The following is a 19352-nucleotide window of genomic DNA, read 5'->3' on the forward strand; positions in this document are numbered from 1 at the left end:
GAGCCTATGTGTGGTGATATATTGTGTACCCCAATAAAGCTTACCTGGGGATCAGAGGACAGAGCCAGGCACTAAATTACACATAGAGGTCAGGCAGTAGTGGCACACACCCTTAATCCTATCACACAGGTGAGTTCAAGGCCACACTAGGCTACATGAGAGAAACAGAACCAGGCAGTGGTGACACACTCCTTTAATCCCAGGAAGTAATATGACAGGACACAGAAAGGTATATAAGGTGTGAGGAAACAGGAACTCACTCTCTTGAGGCTGGGGTAAGTTAGTGGCTGGCTGTTCTGTTTCTCTGATCTTTCAGCTTTCACTCCAAAAACTGGCTCTGGGTTTTTTTTTATTATAAATCCCTTTAAGACTCATGTTACATATGGCACCCAACATATCTGGCACAAATTCACTGAGCAGGTCCTAGCTCAGTGCTGAGCTACACGAGGCCAGAGTCTGGACCCGATATGCGCCGGAGTCCCTAACCGGCTGGATCCAGATGGCTTGACTTTCACTTCTTCTCTCATAGTGGGTTGTAGGCCCTCCCTGGAGCTCCATCTCAGGCTGCTGCCACACTAGGTAGCTGCTTTGAAACCTGCTTGGGCTTCTACTGTTCTATGAAGTTGGCTGAGTTGATGAGTCAATTAAGATTTCTTAAAGGGAGAAATTAGTTAAAAGAATTTTTCCACACATTAAAAAGTGGGAAACATTTTTACAATGTAGGTTATTTTGTCTCTATTTGATAACACATTAGGCGGTCTAAAAATGGAATAATTAAATGAAAGGATAATTAATGTTGTTGGGATAGATGTAATGTCTATTATAAATATTATTTGTTTGATCATTTCTGTTTTATCTTTGAAAAGTTGGTTATTCAGCCTGGTCTACAGAATGAGATCCAGGACAGGCACCAAAAACTACACAGAGAAACCCTGTCTCATTGAAAAAAAAAAATTGGTTATTGTGAGTGCCAAGATAAAAATTTTAGAAAAACTTGTTAAAACAGATCATAAGGACATTCAGACCCAGACAGAAGAATTTAAAGGTGAACCAATCTCAGCATTGCATTATACAGTTACAGGGACACAGCCTAAGGCTTTCAAACAGCCAACCTTAATCTATCTAGTAACCATAAAGGAACTGTCAAATGCTCAAGGCTGCATACAAGCTGATTGGAATTGTAGAGAGCTGCGTGAAGCTGCATTTTTGAGATGGCTCTGGCTTTCGCCCCCCGCCCTCCCGATGGCGAGTGCTCTCTATGTTAAACAACTCCTTATTTGGCTTGGCTTTAAATTTCGGCTTGCTAAGGCATACGTGCACCTATCCAGGAATCCCATGTGGCGCATGATGGCTGGTGGTCTGAGACCTATATAAGGCTGGGCGGGCTCTCCCTAGGGGAGAAGAACAAAGGACACAGATTTTGAGAGAACCTGAAATAAAACAGCTTGAAGAAGAGCTCGGTGTTGTGTCTTCCTTGCTGGTCGAGGCAGACGCGACAATTGGTGGCCCGTACGGGGAAAACTCTTTGAAGAAAGGGAGCTCAGAACTTCTTGCTGTCAGGGTAGGTATACCTGGTAAGTCCCCGGGTTAATTGGGGAACCGCGACAAAAGCGGGTTTTGCTCTCTTCTGTAGATAAAGAGAGAGCGGTTATCGCAGAGCTGCGTCAAAAACAGACGGTATATATTGAAACAAAACTAGTTTGGCTGTTATATCTCCGCGGACGCGTGGAGCAAAAGTGAACTTGTAAACTGGGGCTTTTTGGCAGAAGCTCCGAGAAATATCTTAGATTAAAAACAAAGGGTTGTACAAGGGTGGGCACTTCCTTCTCACACCCAATTTTTATAGCTCTCAATGAGCTGCTTCTAACTAAAGACTTAAAGATAAAGAAGGGAACTTTACAAAGATTCTTAGAGGAATGCGATGTCGTGGCCCCATGGTCCGCTGTTTCTGGGAGTCTCACAGTGTCCTCCTGGGAAAAATTGGGACGAGACTTAGACTTCGCAGCAGAACAGGGGACCCTGAAACCGGGGGTGAGACCAGTTTGGAGATTAGTACGTGGCTGCTTAGAGGATCAACGCTGTGGCGATGCTTTGGAAAGCGGACAAGCCGCCCTAGAGCAGTTACAAGAGGAGCGATCAGAGAAGGCGGGGTCTGAAAAGGCGAAATCTATAAAATCCAAGGACAGTAAACAACAAAAGAAAAAGGAGACACGACTCTATCCCTCCCTATCGGACTTTGAAGACCCCGAATCTACTGACTCTTCTCTCGGTTCGGAGGAGATAGAGTCTCTAGTTAGAGCATTACAAAAAGTAAAGATTAAAAACAAGGTGAGAGAGAGAGACAAAAAAAAAAAAAAAAGGTTTGTGGGTCCTTAATCCTCTCCGCCCCTCCCCCTTACCCTGAGGCTGCGACAGCAGCTCCCGGAGCGTCTCCGGTCAGCAGCAGCCTCCACCCACAGCTGTGGAGGGAGGTTAGGAGAGAGATGCAGGTGGCTTGTCCTGTTTTTGTAGATAATCAGAATCAAAGATATCATGAACCTTTGGATTTTAAACTTGTCAAGTCTATAGCCGAGTCTGTGAAAAGTTATGGTGTTACCGCTGCATTTACACTTACTCAGATTGAGACTCTACAAAGACAATGCATGACTGCCTCAGATTGGATGAATCTTGCCCGTGCCTGCCTTATTAGTCCAGGCCAGTATTTAGACTGGAAGGCCTTCTTTATTGAATTTGCTAATGAACAGGCGGCGGCAAACCACAACACGGGCCTGCAATGGGATGCTGATATGCTGCTTGGTCTGGGCAGATATGTCAATCAACAGACTACCTATCCTCCTAATGTATATACTCAAATTAATCAAATAGCCATTAGAGCCTGGAAATCTTTGCCTAACAAAGGTAAAGTGAATGGCAATTTGACCAAGATACTCCAAGGTCCCATGGAGCCCTTTTCAGATTTTGTGGCTCGCTTGATAGAGGCTGCTGGTAGAATTTTTGGGGACACAGATGCCTCAATGCCCCTGATAAAACAGTTAATATATGAGCAATGTACAACGGAGTACAGGGCTGCCATCACCCCATATAAGGCCAAGGGGTTGAAAGCCTGGATGAAGGCTTGCAGGGAATTAGGAGGACCTCTGACCAATGCAGGTCTGGCAGCTACAGTCCTTCAGCTTACCCAGAGAAAAGAGAGTAATACTCCAAATGCTTGTTTTAAATGCGGGAAGAGAGGGCATATAAGACACAACTGCCCACTAGGAGGGGTTAGTAGACAGAAACAAGGAAGTAGCCAGCGCCGCGTTCAGCCAGGACTCTGCCCAAAATGCAAAAAGGGAAAACACTGGGCCAGTGAATGTCGGTCTGTCAAAGACATAAACGGGCAACCCATTGCAGTTGACAGCTTTCCAAAAAACGGCCAGCGGGGCCCACGCTCCCAGGGCCCTCAAATATATGGGGCGATGGAGACCCCGAGACAGGACTCCCCTCCAGAGCAGTGGCCCTCCCTTCGCCATCCCAAGCACCGCGGAGAGCCACTGCGGGCTCAGCAGGATTGGACCTCTGTGCCACCGCCAGACTCGTACTAACTCCACAAATGGGGGTACAAGTAATAGAGTCTGATTTTCAAGGCCCCCTTGACCCAGGAACAGTAGGGTTGTTAATAGGGAGATCATCTACCTTATTGAAAGGATTGCGTATTCATCCAGGGGTGATTGACTCTGACTACATAGGAGTAGTAAAAATTATGGTAGAGTCACCAAAAGGAATTACTGCCATATCCCCAGGGGATAGAATTGCACAACTTATTTTACTCCCCAGTCTGCATGGTACCCATCCAGCTTATGACAAAGAAAGAAGAGACAAAGGATATGGGTCATCAAGAACAGATTTTACATTCTTATCACTGGATTTAGATCAGAGACCTACATTACAACTAACTGTCAATGGTATTAAACTTATGGAAATTTTAGATACTGGAGCGGACCACAGTATTATTGCTAGCAAAGATTGGCCTCGGGATTGGCCAATACAAGTTTCTTCCCAGATGCTACAAGGACTGGGTTATGCTAGCGCTCCTAATATTAATGCAAGTTTACTAAATTGGCATGATAAAAAAGGACATTCCGGCGTTATGCAACCCTATGTCCTTGAGCTTCCAGTTTCCCTTTGGGGGAGGGACCTCATAAAGTCTATGGGTTTCAAATTAAGCAATAAGTATTCCAAAGAATCTCAAGATATTATAAAAAAGATGGGATGCCATCCCAATTTTGGATTAGGAAAGTTTTTACAAGGGAGAAAGGAGCCAATACAGGCAATACCTAAAAAGCCCAGGCAAGGGCTGGGTTTTTCTTAGGGGCCATTGAGGAAGGAGTTCCCATATCCTAAAAAACGGAGGAACCAGTGTGGGTTCCTCAATGGCCACTTTCCTCCGAGAAACTGCTAGCAGCAAGGCAGCTAGTAGAAGAACAGTTGAGAAAGGGACATATCAAACCTTCCCTTTCTCCTTGGAATACACCCATTTTTGTTATAAAGAAAAAATCAGAAAAATGGAGATTGTTGCATGACCTTAGAGCAATAAATGACCAGATGAATATTATGGGGCCTGTACAGAGAGGTCTTCCATTATTATCAGCCTTACCAGAGAACTGGCCCATTATTGTGATCGATATTAAAGATTGTTTTTTCTCCATCCCCTTGCATGACAAGGATAATGAAAGATTTACATTTACAATGCCATCTACTAATCATAAAGAGCCAGATAAGAGATATCAGTGGATTGTCCTACCACAAGGCATGGCCAACAGTCCTACTATATGTCAGTTGTTTGTAGCACAAGCTCTAGAGCCATTAAGGGCCCGCTTCCCTGCTGTTAGATGTGTCCATTATATGGACGACATCCTCCTCGCAGCAAAAGAAAAGGATGTTTTACAAACTACATATCACTTTAGGGACGGTGTTAAGAGCTAAAGGGTTGTACATCGCTCCTGAAAAGGTACAACAGGATCAGGTGGTTACTTATTTAGGCTCTAAGATTACCAGTCAACAGATTAGGCCTCAAAAGGTAAAATTGAAAAAAGATCATTTATGTACATTAAATGATTTTCAAAAATTATTAGGGGACATAAATTAGATAAGAGACAGTTTAAAAATGACAAATTATGAGCTAAAGCCGCTTTATGATACATTAGCAGGTGACACGGCTTTGGATTCCCCTAGACAGTTAACCACAGAAGCACATAAAACACTATACAAAGTTGAAGATAGATTACAGAAAGCCTTTCTTCAGAGAGTTCGAGATCCCAACACAATTGTATTATGCATTCTGCCCACCTTTTTGCAGCCCACCGGTATTTTATGACAGGATGGACCTTTATTGTGGGTTTACACTAGAATTTCCCCTACAAAATCCATTAAATATTATCCCACAACTGTGGCACTACTTGCCCAGCAAGGTATTCAGCAGTGCTTACAATATTTTGGAACTTCCCCGCAAATGCTGATTGTACCTTATAATGTCAATCAGGTAAAAGTTTTATGTGCTACTGTTGATGATTGGGCCATATTGCGCTGTAGCTATGCGGGGCATATAGATTGCCATTATCCAAAACATCCATTATTAAATTTTTTCAAGGAACATCCTGTAGTCTTTCCTAAAATAACTGCTTCCCGGCCAATTCCCGGAGCTGCCGTTGTTTTTACTGACGGATCTAAAACAGGTTGCGGGGCCTATATGGTGGGCTCAGGGGAGCCTGTGAAGCACCAATATTTACCAGGCGCACCTCAACAGGTGGAACTTTTAATTGCTCTAGAAGTTTTTAAGGTTTGTCCATTTCCATTTAATTTGGTATCAGATTCCTGCTATGTTGTTAATGCCTTAAGAATTCTTAAATGTGCAGGGCCTCTTAAATCCTCTAGTCCCGTACAGTCGGTTTTTTGCCAATTGCAACAATTGATTTGGCAGCGGAAAAATCCATTCTTTACACAACATATTCGTGCTCATACTGGCCTACCAGGCCCATTAGCTGAGGGCAACAATGTTGTAGACCTCTGTACCAGACAAGAATAAATGTTTATGGCCTCAACAGTACAACGAACACAAGAATTCCACAAAGAATATCATGTTAATGCTAAAACATTACAACAAAGGTTTTCTCTCTCACGTGCTGATGCATGTAAGATAGTTCTAGATTGTCCTCAATGTGTCATTTTTCAGCACCCTCCTGCATTAGGAGTCAACCCTCGGGGTTTGCTCCCTCTGAAAATATGACAAATGGATGTTACACATATCTCTAAATTTGGACGGGTCAAATATGTCCATGTTTCTGTTGACACTTGTTCTGGAGTCATCCACGCCACCCCAATGGCAGGTGAGAAGACATTTCACATGATCACCCATTGCCTAGAGGCATGGACAGCGTGGGGCAAACCACAACAAATAAAAACAGACAACGGTCCTGCTTACACGGGTCACAAGTTTGCCTCCTTCTGCCGTCAAATGGATGTTCAACTTGTACATGGCCTGCCCTATAATCCCCAGGGTCAAGGCATTATGGAGCGCACACATCGCTCCTTGAAGAAACTGCTTCAAAAACAAAAAGGGGGAATAGGCCATAGCCGTACCCCTAAGGATAGACTCTCTCTTACATTATTTACCTTGAATTTTTAAAATTTGGATGGATCAAACTGTTCAGCTGCAGATAGACATCAATGTCAGCACAGTCCCTCTAAAGGGATGGTAAAATGGAAAGATGCCTTGACAGGTATCTGGCATGGACCTGATCCCATGCTTGCATGGGCACGAGGCTCTCTTTGTGTTTTCCCACAGGGTCAACAAGATCCAATCTGGATTCCAGAGCGACTCGTGAGGAAGATACAACCGGACCGGGAAAGGGAAGAAAATAACCATAAAAAGGTTACTGGCAATTATGACTACGGTGATGCTGATGTTCCCAGGAACAATACAGAGGGAAACTAAATTATGGGCCGTCCTAAAAACATGGCCCTATCCTCTTCTTTTGACATCTGATTCAGGGATATTGCCTTTCATATTTACTACTAATGATACCTTGGAATGGCCCTCTTTGCCATTTGATGATGTAAAAGCCATAGATAATTTTACTTGGGTTTCTTTGTATAATACCTTATGTTTTTCTATGTCACAAAAAAATATTAGTGAAAATCCATGCTTGGTGTTGCATCATCATGTTTTAGGTGTTTTTCATCATCTAGTCAATAGGTCCACCACCTCTGTTGGTCGTGGTACTGCAATACTTCTGCAAGGAGTTACACCCAGAGCCATAAGTAAAGGAGGTGCTAGTCCTCCTCGACAACCATCCCTATTACCTAGATGTATGAGCTCTGTCACCTGGCCTCCGGCATGGACAGGATGCCAAAGCACCCTACAACCCAATTTTGTTAATCTTAATAGGACCTTTTCTTTATCATTGAAAGTAAGTCCGTATAATAATTCCTTTAGTGGGTTTAATTTTTCTTATAATAATCCTTTGCAGGCAGCATTTTCTAATCCCTTTGATTCATGGGTATTGTGTAATTCCCGCAGTGCCTGTACCCAGCTTAATGCTTTGGGGTTTGTAAAAGGGGGTGCTTTTAAGAATTGTAGTTATTCAGTACATATGGGGATGACGTTTAAATCAGATGTCACCCTGAATTGTACCCATTCTAAGTCAGTTCGTTTTAGTCCTACCCCGGTTTGTGTGTGGCCCCCTTTCTTGTTCCTGCTGTTTAATTATTCGGGTGGAATGTTGAATTGTTCATCTCAGAAATGTTTTCTTGCACAATGCTGGAATGCCTCTGAGCATGATTCCGCTATTGTGATGCGTGTACCCACCTATATTCCTGTACCCGTCCGTATCGATGATACACAATTACCAGTGGTCTTAAGTAGGCAAAAAAGAGACTTTGGCATTACAGCAGCAATAGTAACAGCCATTGCATTATCAGCTACTGCTGCAGGGTTGGCTGCTGCATCCATGGCCACATCTGTCCCGACAGCACAAGCACTAAATAAACTGTCGAGTAATACTGCCAAAGCCCTACAAAGTCAAAATGCTATTAATGTGCATCTACATCATGGGATCACATTACTTAATCAGAGAGTAGATCTATTACAAGAACAAATTGATATTATGGAGGGAGTACTTACTTCTGCTTGCATAGCACCCATGACTGGGTTGTGCATTACCTCTATTACCTATGAGAATTGGACTCGAGCAGCTAATCTTTCTAAACAATTGAGTACTATGATTACAGGAGCCTGGACTGCTGAGTTTGATAATTTAACAGCGACCTTGAGGAACGAGATTGTTGCGGTCAACAGCACGCGGGTCCATGTGGCCACAGCGGAGGAACTTCTGACTTGGATTCATCAGTCCTTTAATTTTTTGAAGGAGTGGGCGGGACTAGGTGCCTTGTTGGTTCTTGTGATACTTGCCTTCCTTGTTTGCCTGTGGTGTTTCCATAAGATGAGGTTTGCACAGCGCCGTCAGGCAGCCATGATTATCCAAGCATTTACCGCCATTGAGGCTGGTCAGTCCCCTCAGGCTTGGCTAGTAAAGCTGCAGTCTTGAAGCACAGGTTGCGAGGCATGGCACTGCACTTGAGGTCAAAATAACACTGACCTCAAGAAGAGCATGTTTGATTGCATGCGGGTTGGCATCTATCTCCCGCCTCTGAAAAAAGGATGCTGAACTGGTCTGGTACTCTCTAGATGGATGACACCTGGATAGCATTAGTACAGGTTCTTGTTTTCTCAGAGATCAAACCTCTACTCTTGCCTGTTGTCTAAAACAAAAAGGGGGAACTGTAGAGAGCTGCGTGAAGCTGCATTCTTGAGATGGCTCTGGCTTTCGCCCCCTGCCCTCCCGATGGCGAGTGCTCTCTATGTTAAACAACTCCTTATTTGGCTTGGCTTTAAATTTCGGCTTGCTAAGGCATACGTGCACCTATCCAGGAATCCCATGTGGCGCATGATGGCTGGTGGTCTGAGACCTATATAAGGCTGGGCGGGCTCTCCCTAGGGGAGAAGAACAAAGGACACAGATTTTGAGAGGACCTGAAATAAAACAGCTTGAAGAAGAGCTCAGTGTTGTGTCTTCCTTGCTGGTCGAGGCAGACCAGCAGACGCGACAGGAATTCTGTGCAAATGTTAGATTTGAGGAGATTCAAAGAAGCTATAGTGTTATATTGTGTGCATTCTCTACTCATGAAGCAAATGTTAAACTCATCGTCAACTTGTAATAGAATTATTCCTCAAGACTAGAGAGATTTGGTTACAGCAGTCTTAGAGGCTAGTGCCCAGTTACAATGGAGGACCTGGTAGAAAGATGAGGCTAAGACCATTGAACAACAATGTAGGGCTAGAGGTACTGAAATTTCCCAAGATCAACTTCTTAGAGGATGTGATTATGCTGATACACAAACACAATTTTTATATGATGACCACACTCTAACTTTATGCTGAATGGCAGCCTTGAATGCTTGGGACAGAATTGCAGAAGCAGGAAAGGAAATTGAGTCATTTACAAAAGTTACACAGGACCCAAAAGAAACCTTCACTGATTTCTTACAAAGACTGTCTTCAACAGTAAATAGAACAAAACCAAATTCAGAAGCTAGAAAGATAATAATTGGATCTCTGGCTTTTGAAAATGCTAATGCACAATGCAAAAGAGTAATTAGGCTGTTAAATGCAAGATCATTTAATGGAGGAATGGATCCAAGATACAATTAATATTGAATCACATGACCATGATGATACTTAGATAGGAGAGGTGATTTCCAGAAGTTTGAAGAAAAATAGTAATGTCAGATGTTTCAAATGTGGTAAACAAGGTCACCTAAAAAGGGACTGTAAGCAGTGTATTCCTAGAAACAACCTTTTTTGCTGGAATAATCCCAACAGAATGCCCCTCCCTTCTGGAATATGCAGAAGGTATGGTAAAGGCAAACATTGGTTTAACAAATGTAGGTCAGCAAGAGACAGGCAAGGTAATCCTTTGCCTTTGCTGTTGGGAAACTCCCTGAGGGGCCTCTCATAGGCCCCCATGACAAATTCAGTTCAGTCCTTTCCTGAGATCATAGAAGAAAACCCTTCCTAGAGCAATTAAAGAATCTAACTTCTACTATAAAAAACCATACTGCTCTGGATGATAGAACAGCTATAGAAAATAAAACAAAATTTAAGGAGAAACCATAAATCAAAATTGATAAAGATTAGATTTGGAAACTCCACAAAATTAGGGTTGGGGAAGGGTTTTGTTTTTGTCTTTTAGGAGAGTGAAGGCTAAGGAATCTGAAGAACACTGAACAAATGAGACAACTGAAGAAAAAGGACAAAACATCCAGAAAAAAATGTCCCAAGAAAAAGAGTAAATTGACCTATTGGTATATCACATACCTAGCAGGATAAAATTTCATAAGTCTTCCTAAATGTGTGTTTCTGCTGTTCTCTACAGACATATAATGCTAATTGTCTTTATGTAGTCCCAGTTTAATTAAAGCTGGCTTTAGAGTTGGAGAGTGGCTCTTTCCTTCTCTAAACCCAAGCATTCTTGTTAAAAAAAAATGCAAAATCTATGTATCATGTCAGAAGAGCAACCTGATATGGGACAGAAGAAAAACCAAAATTAAGGCTCTATTCTCTTGCCACTAATGTCATAATTCTTTGGTATTATTTGGACTCTTTAAAATTTTCTTAAGGTATGAATTTTATATCAAAATTTATAAGATATATATATATATTAAACTTTTGTCATAATGTTAATGGGCACATGGAGTACTAACTAATTCTAGAAAAAAAAAAGGCTTCATCTAGCTGCCTGTAAATGATTTGGGGTTTGAGTCTCTATCAGTTTTCTGCAGGGAACCATGACCATGTCTAACAGAGACTTTGAAGTCTCCAAAAAGATGATGGGACCCCACAGTGATGATTCCATCAGGATGATGATAATACCACTAAGCTGACAAACACTACCCAAAGATCAGCTTTGGACTACAAACTGCTCAGGACAATTTTGCGATGGCTAGCTGAGATGATCCAGCCTCACAGATTACTCGAGCAAGGACTTGAGACAAGCCCTGCAATTTTGCATTAGCAGAGACTGAACAACAAATGATACAGCTACCTCTCGCAGGACGTGATAATTAACCTAAATTTTTTCTTTTCAGGATCACCTAAAGATGCCTTTGCCACCAGACAGCAGGAAGTAATTTTAAGAACACAATGCCCACATTCCCAAGAGGTGGGGTTGGGTGGATTTTGTTCTTTCAATGAGTTATGGATAATTGTCATTGTTTAGGATGTTTGGTTACAAGTCGTTATTGTTAATAGAAAAAAGGTTAAACAAAGGAGATTAGATTTAGAGTTCTTATTTGGAAAAACAAAGAGGATATAGATATAAGATAAAAGGTAGATTTGATGTGTCCACCCATCAAAATAAAAATGAGGCACAGGGACACCAAAGCTGGTGAAGGCACACTGAGTTAAATGCTTGTTGTGCCAGCACTTCCCTCCAGTGGTGACTGACTAATCTTGGAGGATTCCTGGGCAGCATGGGTGGGTGAGATGTCTGTCTTGCTCTTCATTTTGGTGTTCAGATCTTTTATCTTATTTTTTCAGGCCCTTGGTCTTACCCCTAGGAATGCACAAAAAAAAAGTTATAAAGGTGTCTTAGGAACACAAGTCTTCAGTCTATAATAGGCAAGACTCTGTCCTCCAGGCTTCCCATGGTCTCCCAATCCCTTTAGTCAGTGAGGAATTCAGCAGCTGACTTTCCCTTCCCTTAACACTAAGGTCATCAGCCTTTGATCATCCTGATTCTTAGCCTCTTTCTCTTTTCCTCACCATGGAGCCCAATATGAAGTTCTAGAACCATCCATGGTAGCGAACCTGTGCATGTTTTCCTGATTCCAAGAGAACAGCCATCCTCATTCAATTCTCATTTTCCCAGTTCTCACAGACCTCATGTTGCCAGACTCCTGGACATGATAGGCTACTGCTCTACTTGACACACCTCAACTGTATGTGCCCCTCCCCCCACTTCCTCACCTGCTAAGAGTCTTGCATTCTCTACCCTCCCCAGTGCAGGACTCCCTCTTGCTGCCCTGCAGTCAGGGACAGGCTGGCTGCAGGTCAATGTTATGAGCTACACATCACAAGTCCCCTTCCTCTCAGACCTCCAAGCAGAGAACCCCACTCAGTCTCATGGGCTTGAACTCTCATCAGAACCCTCATCATACTGTCTGTTTATCAGTGGGTTTGGGGACCAAACTCTCCTCTGATCCACCATCATGCTGATGTCTGTCTGTCCACGGCATTAGTAACTGCTAATAAATCTTACTCCAAAAGACAGTTTGCCTCAGTACCTACCCTGAATCCCAAACTGAAACCTTTTAGAATGAAAATGAAGAAATGTACCAAATAATCATGAGTGATTTAAAATGTAAAATGGGTGGAACAACAATTCAGGCTTCAAAAATGAAAGTAGATCCCTAAAATCCATATTTATAAATCAACATGTTACCCACTCTGTTAAATATAAGTCCAGTTCTCCTGAATCCTCTCAAAATGATCCTAATTTTGACTCAGCAAATTATGATAGTCATGGGGGTCAAAGCAGAGCTCTCTAAAGACACCCTAAGATCTCTAAGACTTGGGTAGAAGCTAGGTATGGTGGCACGTACACCAAGTCACAAGACTTGAGATGCCGAGGCAGGGGTCTCTCCAGTTTGAGGTTAGCCCAGACTACACAGTAATTCTCTATCTCAAAAAAAAAAAAAATTAAACGTGTTGGTGACTGATACTTATGCACACCTACCAACCATATACTTTTATAATGTGGTACAAGATTTACTAAAAGAAAAGCAAACACTTATCAGGAAATAACTATGAGTAAGAAAACTATGACACCATAATAATCTGAATCCATTTCACACATAAACCAGTAAAATAAGTTCCTTGTTGTTAAGTTTCCAGTGCTCTCCTTGGTGATTGTGGGCTGTTCAGTTATGAAGCCTCAGGGGTTCTTGCTTTTCTCTACTCTCCCACCCTCTGAAGAATCCATTTTACCTACCGCAGTAAACCTGTTAGGGCAGTGATTGGGTCTAATGAGTCTTCACTTGCCCCTGGACATCTCCCACAGTGCTGTGTACACAGTTATTTTCCTAACTTGAAGATCCTGCCTCTGCTCTGTGTGAACCCTGTGTTCCCCATTGCTGTGTGAGAGTTCTTTTTGTAAACTTCAGTTTAGCGTGAAAGCATCCACACCTGATATTCAAAATCTTGGGACTTGGAAATAACTTCCAGCAGCCTGATGTACAACAAACTGCACAAACCAGACTCCAATCTTTTCAAGGACACATCGGACTTCTTGATATCCATGCTGTTTCTAAGACACTGAGCCTGTCTGCCTGAATGAAAAAAAATGTCTAGGTTGTCCTGAATTGACATCAGAAGATTTTCCTCACAAAGAGAAGCAGAGGAACCCTGAGGCTTTCTTTCATCCTTTATTGGGTGACTATGTAGACCTCCGATTCAGGGAGGTTAGCAGACAGGCATGAATGCACAGAAAATTTCCAGTCATAATTGGTGAAACCTAGAGTCACATAGAAACCAAACTTGAACTTCTGTTAACACTGGCCAACTTTCTGTTTGCTGAAATCCAATTTCAACCAGCTGTCTGGACATCATGGCTTGATAAACGATTGGGAATATATTAGAGGCTGGAGGGATAGCTTGGCAGCTAAGGACAGGGCTTTCTGTTCTTACAAAGGACAGAATTTGTATCACAGGAACCATTCAAATCAGTATGTTTGTGACTCCAGCTCCAGGGATCCCATGGTCACTTCTGACTTCTGTAGACACCTGAATACAGGTGGTCAACAGACACAAGCACATGAGCAAATACAATAAAATCTTTCAAGAACCCACAAATTGCCTTCAAGCTGTATTTGTTGTTCTACATAGTGCAGATGATAACACATAAAGAAGAAAACTAACAACACCTAAAAAGATTAAGTGCATTTATCACATAACAGACAATAATCTCATACAGACTCTGCTGGGTTTTGGAGTTACTACCTTTAAAATGTGGTTCCTGAGGACACCTCACAGGATTACAATCAAGAAAGTGAGCATCCCGCCCACAGGGCTGTAGGAAGGTGAAAAATCTTCACTGTAAACTGAGGCTATATCTGAGGAAAGGAGTGAGACCCTGACCAAGGTCATATACACTTTGGCCTTAAGCCTGGGCCACATGTAATATCAGGATACACAACTCCATCAGCCCTTACAGCACAGGATAACTGGGCTGGAATTCCAGTTTCTCAGCTGAGGAGAGGTGTTACTCTGGGGTGAGGAACTCTTTGCCCTTCCCATGCCCTCATAATCTCTCTCTCTCTCTCTCCAGATGTTCAAGCTGGCCTCAAACTCCTGCTCCTCTGGTTTTCAGTGCCACCATCTCTAATGTGACTCTATGTGTGACCTAACATCCTTGTGACAATTAAGTAAGTCTTTTTGGAATATATGAACAGACCCTCTGACTTCCACCAACCCAAAATCTAAGAATGTCCTCTGATAGCATGTGAGGTCTATAGCAGAGATTCCCTACCTTGCTGTAACCTGTTCACCTAAGGTTTTAGACAATGTATTTTAAGAGTGTCCTGATTTGTGAAGTTCAGTGTTCTGTCACTGTAAAAATTTCATGCAATTGTTGCCACATTGGAACATGGAATTTGGGGGACCTAAATCTGTGCTCCCTAGCCATGGCCATCACTTATGCCAGGATGGGCTTTTTGGTGATACAACTGCTTCACCTGTTCTCATTGTAAATCCACATAAATCCTGAGAAAGTTTTTTTTTTTTTCAAAGATTCTAAACACTCAAAACCTGAGCCAAACATGGCTTTCTAGTCTTGTGTCTCTCATGCTGGCCATGGCATAGAGACACGTCTCCCAACAGTTGCCTGCCTGCTTGAGCCAACAGTGTGCCATGAGCTAAGCCGTGTGGTGGGTCTCAGGTTTGCTCATGTAGACAGAAAAGGTTTCAGATATGCAGAGAACAGGCAAAGATGGGAAAAGTCTAAATATGTTACAGTGAATTTAACAATATGCTTAGGATTGAGAAATAAAAGTGGTATAGACAGTCATCAAAATAGTTTAAAAATAATAGTCTTTAAAGAGAAAGAAAAGTAATAAAAAAAATAAGCCATGTCAGGATGGAAAATATACAGGGTGTCTGGATCCTATATTGTGTCTTGTTAACTTTAAATTTTTTAAATGCTAATGTACAAAAAATAATGGCTGCTCAGAGATGTTGAATTATGAAGACTGCTAAATTAAACCAACCTATATATTTTAAAAATGTCTTAACTTCAAAACAGAAGTTGGACAAAGTGTTTTCTTGGGGAAGAGGTTATGTTTTTGTTTCCACGGGAAAGGAAAGGCTGTGTATTCTTACCAGGTTAGTAGAGATCAGGTTTGACCAGAGGAGACCTCCTGAGTATCCTGGCCACAGACTCGGGGAAGAAGCCAAGAAAGACTACAGAAGAGGTGATATGTAAGCTGATCCCTTGACATGGGAATAACTCAGAGCTGAGATGAGACATGATAAATCTTGTTGGCTACATCATTTCATAATGCATGGATAGAGATTTATATTACAGTTGGATTATATAATCCAAACAAACTTACAAAGTTTACAGATGCCTTTTACCTGCTCAAACATAAAACAACAAAAAAGTCATCTTTAACTGATTTGTGCACACTGCACATTTCATACTTATACTAATGCAGATCTGTATGTTACCTTTGAAAGTTTATGTGTTTTCAGAGCAAGGGGACCAGACACCAATGGAAGTGGGTGGCCCAGGTGATCCAGCCTCTCAGAGTGCCTTTGGTGCAGTTTCTTCAGAGTTCTTCACAGAACAGCTTCAAGACTGATGGATGAGATGCTCCAGCTAGGTGGTCACAGACTACTCCAGCCAAACACACTTTCCCATTGCACAGAGGCTGGAACACAAATGATACAACTAGCTCTCCCAGGACTTGACCATTCTCTCAATTTTCTCAGGGTCCACTAAAGATGCCTTTGCCCCCTAGACAACAGGAAGCAGTCTAAAACACGTAACAACCATATTCCGAAGAGGTGGGATGTGTGTTTTTTTTTTTTCTGGTGGATTATGGATATGTATCTGTGGGCCCTGGCCTTCCCATATCGAGTAAACTGTTGCCTGCTTGCCGACCTTGACCAGATGTCCTCCCTATGCTGATTCCCTGCCAATTTCCATCTTACTGAATGCTCACCGGAGGTTCTTTGTCCGTGTATCAGCTTAGATGCAAGATCTTTGGTGTAAACAGCTTAGATGCAAGAATGTAGGACATTGGGTAGCGAACTTCTGCCCTCTGGGGTTCCTCCATTGTTCTGTAAGCCTGTATTTAAGGTTTCCTTCTTCTTTCAATAAACGGCATTTGGCATTCTGCTGTGGCAAATGACTTGCTGTCTCTTGTCTCTATTTTTTAATCCACAGCCCCTCACTCAGACATGGTGAATGGGTGGCGGTATGCGTCATAATCAGTGAAGAAACTAAACAAAGGAGATTAGATTCAGGGATCTCATTCTGAAAAGAAAAAAGGGGGATATAGGAATGGTAAGATAAAAGGGTAGATTATTGAATATACTGTTAAACTAAAAAAGCAACATCTAGTCTTAAATATTTTAGATTGGTATGGATTTTTGTATATTGATACAAATTTAAGGTTATTTTTGTTATAATGTATATGTGTTTGTATTCTTGTTTAAGGTATTGTACCTGAGCAGCTCATTTAAAATAATAATGTAAAGTTTTAGTCCTTCAAAGCTATTTAGGATAATAAAGAAATATTATCTATAGCAATCAAACTTATAGTCATGTTAGGTGTGTTTTCAAGGTCATATAGAGATATATTTTAGATAGATAGGTGATCATCACTCCTTTCCTCAGACATAGCCTAAGTTTACAACGAAGATTTCCCAACTTCCTATAGCCTGTGGGCTGGAGGTTCACTTTCTTGATTGTAATCCTGTGAGGTGTCCTCAGGAACCACCCTTTCAAGACAGTAACTTCAAAACCCAGTGAAGTTTTATGCTATAGGTGATTATTGTCTGTTATGTGATGAACGCACTTAATCTTTTTAGGTGTTTTTAGTTTTCCTTCTACATGAGTTAATTTTCTGCATTTTGTAGAACAACAAAAACAGCTTGAAGGTACTTTGTGGACTTTTAAGATTTTATTTTATTTATTCAAGTGTATGTGTCTGTCTACTTCATATATGTAAGTTCCTGCAGAAGTCGAAAGAGGTCATGAGGTTTCCCTGGAGCTAGAGTTACAAACAATTGTGAGTTGCTCTGCATGGTTGCTGAGATATGAACTCTGTCCTTTGAAAGAGCAGAAAGCCCTCCCCTTAGACACCAAGCCATCCCTCCATCCTCTAATGTATTCTTAGTAGTTTATCAGCTCATAGTGTTCAGACAGCTGCTCTATCTGGGAGTTCAGAAAACAATAAATTGGCCAGTGTTAACAGAAACTCAAAGCAGGTTTCTTGATTCTATGTTTTACAAATGCCATTGGAAATTTTCTAGCTATAAATGCCTGTCCATTCACTCTCCCTGAATTTGAAATCTACATAGCCCCCAGTAAAGTATGGAGGAAAGCCCTGGGCTTTCCTCTGCTTCTATTTGTTAGGACACATTTCTGATGTCAATTCAGGACAACCAGGACATTTTGTCACTATGGGCACCAGACTGAAAGTGAAAGCAGACAGGCTCAGCTTCTCAGAAACACCCTGAGTGTCTAGAAACCACATGACTTCTTGAATGGATTGGAGTCTGGTTTCGGCAGTTTGTTTTACATGGAAATGCTTCAAGTTTTTTTCCAAATCCTGAGAGTATGAATATCAGGTATAGAATGCTTTTATGCTAAGCTGCAGATTACAAAATGAACTCTGTAGCAAGCTCCACTGAAGAGCAACAGGGATCACAGAGTTCTCAGTAGAACAGAGGCAGGACCTTCAAGTTAGGAAAACAATTATCACAATGCATGTTGGTGTCTACTGAGCACAAGTACTGTGTACATAGCACTGTGGGAAATGTACAGAGGAGCATGAAGACTCATTTGACACAGTCCCTGACCTAACAGGTTCATTGCAGTGGATTAAATGGACTCTTCAGAGGGTGGAAGATCAGAGGAAAACAAGAGAACTAGACACCACATAACTAAATAGCCCAAGATCACCAAGGAGAACATTGGAAACTTAACAAGGAGGATTTTTTTTTTTTTTTGCTATTTTTTATTAAATTGATTCAGATCTTTAAAACATGTTTTTTCAGGTCTTTTTACTTGTAGTTATTTCCTGGTATATGTTTGTTTTTATTTTAGTAAACTCTGGTATCACTCACATATTTTTTTCAGATAGATTCTCAATTTTAGCCCAGGCTAGCCTCAAACTGATAGACCTCTGCCTTAGCACCTCAAGCACAGCAGCTAGAAGTATGTGCCCCCACACCAGCTCCTATACATGATCTTAGGGTGTCTTCTCAGAGCCCTTTCCAAACAGAGAGAGGCTAAGAATCAGGAAGATCAAAGGCTGCTGACTGCTGCAGTGTTTAGGAAGGGAAAGTCAGCTGTTGAATTCCTCACTGAACAAAGGGATTGGGAGACCAGGGGAAGCCTGGAGGACAGAGTCCTGCCTAGCATAGCCTGAAGACTTGTGTTCCATAGACACATCTCTGTCTTGTTAGTTCTCCTGTGCATTTCTAGGGGTGAGACTGAGGGACTGAAGAAACAAGATAAAAGATCTGGACCCCACATGAGGAGCAAGACAGACATCTCACCCACCCATGCTACCTGGGACTCCTCCAAGTTCTGATGTGGGGCAAGAACAGTCAGCACTAGAGGGAGGTCTGGCACAGCAAACATGTAAACCATGTGCACTTACCAGCTTTGGGGTCCCTGTGCCTCATTTTCTTCCTGGTGGGCACATCAACACTGTATTCATAATGTTTATGATACCAAATAGAGAAAATGTACCTAGAGGTCCACACACACTGTTAGGTTTTTATTGAGCATTAAAAATGTGATGATATTAAATGTCAAAATATTCCTCAAAATTGACACTGAACTATGTGCTTCTTTTGAATACATTTCTTTGCTTCCTTCTCTGTCTCTCTCTCTCTGCCTCTAGCTCTGTCCCCTCCACTCACGTGGACAATTAGAACTACTCACATGGGTCATTGTACCTGGCTTCTGTTTCGTTTTTAGCTATTATGAAAAGATCTGTTGACTGGGTATAGTGGCACACAT

Source organism: Peromyscus californicus, unplaced genomic scaffold, assembly GCF_007827085.1.
Source record: "Peromyscus californicus insignis strain IS unplaced genomic scaffold, ASM782708v3 Scaffold_9__1_contigs__length_137607984, whole genome shotgun sequence".
Taxonomy (NCBI): Eukaryota; Metazoa; Chordata; class Mammalia; order Rodentia; family Cricetidae; genus Peromyscus; species Peromyscus californicus.